Source organism: Camelina sativa, chromosome 14, assembly GCF_000633955.1.
Source record: "Camelina sativa cultivar DH55 chromosome 14, Cs, whole genome shotgun sequence".
In the NCBI taxonomy this organism is placed as follows: Eukaryota; Viridiplantae; Streptophyta; class Magnoliopsida; order Brassicales; family Brassicaceae; genus Camelina; species Camelina sativa.
This window is the reverse complement of record NC_025698.1, coordinates 29,808,476-29,813,955: the sequence shown is the minus strand read 5'-3', so window position 1 is coordinate 29,813,955 and position 5,480 is coordinate 29,808,476.

Below are 5,480 nucleotides of genomic sequence, written 5' to 3'. Positions count from 1 at the left end.
TGGCTAGGTGGTGGAAGAGAAATCCTGCTGGCTGAGGAGAAATCCAGCCTTGGAGTGGTTAAAACAGATTTTACAAAATCCTCTTGTCTTTCTATCTTCCTTCTTCCCTTGTTGCTTGGGAATTCCATTGGGTTGCTTGGATTTGTTCTCTTAGAACTTAGGGAGAAAGCTCTTGAGTGACCTACCAAAAAAAAATTGAGAGAAACACTTGAGTGTGTGAGGATTTTTTATCTGCTAACTTTTCGTGTTAAGTTTTTTAGGAAACCATGGAAAGTGATGGAGAAAGAGATCGGCCAGGAAATTCTGTCGCTGGGCTATCTAACTTACAAATGAGGGCATTGAATGACACTATTACTAACCTTATGAATACAGGTCTAGAAGAACTACACCAGAGGCTCGACGAGATTCAGAATAGCCAACAAACTCGTTCTAGACCCGCAGCCAGGAGAGAACGCTCAAGGAAGACTTACCGGCCCGAGGAGGAAATTGAAGAGGAGGAGTTCCATGAAGAAGATGATCGATCCATCAACCCACCTAGACGAAGTCATAGAAACCGTAATCAAGGTGATGTTAATCCTTTTGGTACAAGAAATGACAATTTAGGTGGTTTAAAACTTAAAATTCCAACCTTTGAAGGTAAAAATGATCCCGATGTTTATCTAGAATGGGAAAGGAAAATAGAGTTAGTGTTCGAATGTCAAAATTTCTCTGAACTCAAGAAGGTTAGGTTAGCATCAACTGAGTCTATAGGTTATGTTATTAACTGGTATGATCAAGTTTTGACTCAAAGGAGAAGGACAGATGGAAGACCAATAGCTTCATGGGATGAGCTCACTACCTTGATGAGGAAACGGTTTGTGCCGGCTCATTACCACAGAGATCTCCACCAAAAACTCAGACGCTTGCTTCAAGGAACCAAATCTGTGGAGGACTATTTCCAGGAAATGGAAAGCTTAATGATCAAGGCGGATGTAGATGAAACCTTAGAAGCTACCATGGCCAGTTTCCTTGCAGGCCTTAACCGGGACATTCAGGACAGAATGGAGCTTTGATATGTTACGGTTTTGACTCACTTTGACCCCGTTTATTTGATAGTTTTGTAGTTGTTTGAGTCCTTTTCAGGTTATAATAAGAGGCTAGGAAGCTAAAAGCAAGGATTGGAACAGCAGGAGCAATCGGAGCAGAAAGGAGTTGAATTGGAGCAGAAAAGCTGATTTTAGACCCAGGAGCACATGATCCCGATTTCCGAGCACATGCTCCCAACTCTACGGTTTCATGACGACACGTGGCAAGCATCTAGGCGCCGATTCCCTGCCTAATTCCCCTTATTTTAGGCGATCCTTTGTGAGAGAAAGAGGGCTGAGATCGCTTTTTAATAGGGAGATTTGAATTTGGAATCTTTCCTTATTTTTCTCTACTTGTATGCTATTTAACCTAGGGTTTTAGGGGAGAGATACTTACCTTTTCTTTTGGTTTTTGGGGGAGCGACGTTTTGTGAGGGAGAGGAAGAGCGGCTACGTTAGAGAAGCGATTCTGAACCCTTGTGATTTTTATATTTTTATGCTATTGAATTTCTCATCTATGTTGGTTATTCATTTCTCTATGTCTGAGTAGTTTTCTTTGCTAGATTAGGGGTTTCAAAAGGGGTTTCATGGGTTAGCAACAGAACACAAATAGGGCTTTATATAATCGATTGTCTTCACTATTGTTAGACTTAATGCTTAGGTTGATTTGATCACCCAATCTATGATTCTAGGTTTATCTATTCATCAAAAGTGTAATAGGTTGCTAGAAAAGACATTAGTGGGCAAATTATCCTAGACCTGCGAAAGTTGATGTGTAGGTGATTTGTGAACTTATCATTCCTGTTCTTTAATGCTTGTCTGCGATTCTGGGCTCAAACGACAGTTTAGGGTTTATGGACCGCCGAGCATGTGCTCCGGATGTCTGAGCACGTGCTCCGCGTTTCCGCACAGAATCGATCAGATAGAGTTATTGATACCACGACAGTGGATCAGTTTATATTTATGTTTGAGTTCTAGACTGATACTTAATCTATGCCCTGAATAGTTGTTTAGTTGCTATCTGTGAAGTTCCCGAGAATTACCCCTGATCTAGTGTTTTGCTTATTGCCTTTTTATACCGTTTTAATCGCGTTACTGTTACCAAACAAACCCAACTTTGAATTGTCTTAGCTTGAAATTGAACCAATAGAACCATAGAGTAAAACTTGGTCTTCGTGGGATTCGACCCCTAAGTACTACTTCTTTGCTGTGCACTTGCAGTAGGAAAATAGGGTTTAAAACTCTGTGTATCAAGTTTTTGGCGCCGTTGCCGGGGACCAAATTTTTACCTTTGGTTTTCGGCGAAATTACTAGACTAAGACCTTACTGATTTGTCTTTCTGCTTCTTCTTTGCGTGTGTTTCAGGTGCATGTCAAGAAGATCTACAAGAAGAAACAACACCGAAGAACTAGTTGCTTTGTCAGCCGCAGAGCTCTCTTTGGCAGAAAGAACAAACCGCAAGAACAGAAAGTTTCAATCCGTCAACATGGGTGACAATAGAAACAATGAGGATATGGCTGCCGAGTTGCAGCAACTTCGACAACAGTTGGGGCAGTTGCTCCGTGCTCAACACGAAAGAGCCGCGCCGCCACAACCGTCCATTGGGGACAAGGACAACCCGCATGTGTTCTACACCAACCGAGCGGCGATTGTTCCTCCCACCATCCCGAGACAAGATTTTGAGATCAAGCCACAGATGATCTCTCTAGTGAAGCAGCACCTATTTCACGGTCTCCCAGCTGAGATTCCGATGGACCACATCGAGAATTTTGAGGAGATATGTAGCACCACTGGTTCAAATGGGATACCGCCAGACTTTCTGAAGTGCAAGCTCTTTCCCTTCTCTCTTGCGGATAGAGCTTCACGTTGGCTGAAGTCATTGCCACCTGGGTCTCTGACATCATGGGAACAGTGTAGGTCTGCGTTTCTGGACCATTTCTACACCAAGGCTAAGACCGCTGCCCTGAGGAACAAGATTTCATCGTTCCAACAGCACACTGGAGAAGCCTTCTGCGAGGCTTGGGAGAGGTACAAAGAGTACCGTAGAGAGTGTCCGCACCATGGATTCAGTGATGAACAGATTCTGGGCATTTTCTATGATGGAGTTAACTGGGACTACAGAAACGCTCTCAACTCGGCCAGCAATGGGGATTTTATGACAAAGTCTAAGGAAGGAGCATATCAGTTGATTGAGAACCTAGCTGCAAGCTCCAGCAACAAGGCTCCTGAGTATGACAGGTCCGTGAAGGTCAACAGTGTCGATACGCAAAAGATTGACGAGTTGACAGCCAAGGTGAACCTTCTTCTGAAGGGGAGCCAGAAAACTGTCCATTTTGTCGATGAGACCGGAGACATGCCGCTAGCTCAGGAGATTTGTGATGGAGAGGATGAAACAATGGAGGTTAATTATGTGAGTGGGCAAGGTTTTGTGCAGAACAGGGGTTTCAACTCGAACTACAGAAGCCATCCGAATTTGTCCTACAGAAGCACCAACGTGGAGAATCCTCAGGATCAGGTGTATCCGCAGCAAGGAGCTCAGAATCAGATGGGTTATCAGAAAACCTTCTCAAACAACTTCCAAGGCAAACAGTTTGTGCCCACTCAAAACCGTTTCCAAGGGGGGAACCAGCAGGCATATACAAGCGCTCAGCAAGCACTGCCTTTCACCAACCAGCAGTTGGGACCTTCATCTGCTAGCAGCTCTCAGGATGAGCTGAAAAACATGATGCAACAACTCTTGGTGAATCAACAAAAAGCTTCAGTGGAAATCAACGCTAAGGTCGATACCATGTACAATGACCTTAATGGGAAGTATGAGGCAGTAATGTCACATGTGAAGAAGCTTGATGTTCAGGTTGCACAGACTGCTGAAGCCGTGAAAAGAACTCCTGGGACTCTGCCCGGAAAAGGGGAAGCAACCCGCGGAACGAGTATGTCAATGCGATTGAGCTAAGGGAAGGAAAGAAGTTACCCCCTAGAGAAGCACCATCCGCTAGGCTTGACAAGGGCAAGGGTATTGCTGAAGAATACCTTCCTCAACATGCTGCTGAGACTCCACCGTTGAGTCAAAAAGAAGCCAAAGCATCCGGCGAGCATGTGCTTCCACCCAGCGAGCACGTGCTCCCGACTCCCGATCAGACCGTTCCTACTGAGGTACCTCCTGCACGCGTGTACACCCCTAGGGTTCCTTACCCTGTTCCTCCTAAGAAATCTCGCAAGGATTTGGAGGATGCAAAGTGCAAGGAGATGTTGAGAGAATTGACGGTAAAACTACCCCTAGCTGATGCTGTTCAGATGATACCTGCTTTGAAGAGATATGTGAAAGGGTTAGTTTCTGGGAGAGTGTCAGAGGAAGAGAACGTGATGATGGTTTCAAGAGAGTGCAGTGCTGTGCTGCAAAACAAAGTGCTAAAAAAGAGAGATGATCCAGGACGATTTGTCTTATCCGTGAGAATCGGTAAAATGATTTTTGCAAACTCCCTTTGTGATCTAGGTTCCAATGTGAACCTTATGCCATATTCAGTGGCTAAAAGGCTGGGATACACGAAGTTCAAGTCTACACGGATTTCGTTAGTATTCGCGGATAGATCCACCAAGCGCCCCATAGGAGTGTTGGAGGATTTACATGTCCAGATTGGGGACACGCTTATACCAGTAGACTTTGTGGTTCTGGAACTTGAAGAAGAACCACGTGACCCCCTGATCTTAGGTAGATCATTCTTATGCACAGCTGGTGCGATTATAGATGTGCAAGGGGGAGCGATCGATCTCCAGCTGGGGGATATGATCGCAAGGTTTGAGATGAATAAGCTGCTCAAGAAACCTATGATAGATGGTCAGACTTTTGTGGTTGATGATGGTTCAGAGGTTGCACATGAGGTTACCGATGAAGTTCTCACTCTCGACCCGTTGGAGGTTGCCTTGACAAAGGCAGAGGGTAAGTATGGATTCTTGAATGAGGAAGCTGATGGTTTTACACGCATTTTGGATGCAGGTACACGGTTCCAGCAACTGGTAGCTTACGCCAGCCTAGACGATGAGAACCAATCAGGGGAGGAATCCGCCGAGGGAGCACCTGCTCCGGATTCCGGAGCACATGCTCCGGTAAAGTCAGCAGACGGTCCTTGGAGCGAGTTAAGAGCTCCAAAGGTAGAGCTAAAACCACTTCCAGCCGGGCTAAGGTACGCGTTGCTAGTGAACTCTGAACTAAACAATGTAGAGACCGCTTGATAGTGATAGTGAACTCTGAACTAAACAATGTAGAGACCGCTTTGCTCCTTTGTGAACTTAGGAAGTATAGAAATGCTCTAGGGTATTCACTAGATGACATCCCAGGAATCTCACCAGATCTTTGCATGCATAGGATACATCGAGAAGATGAATCAATGACTTCGGTAGAACATCAGAGGAGGTTGA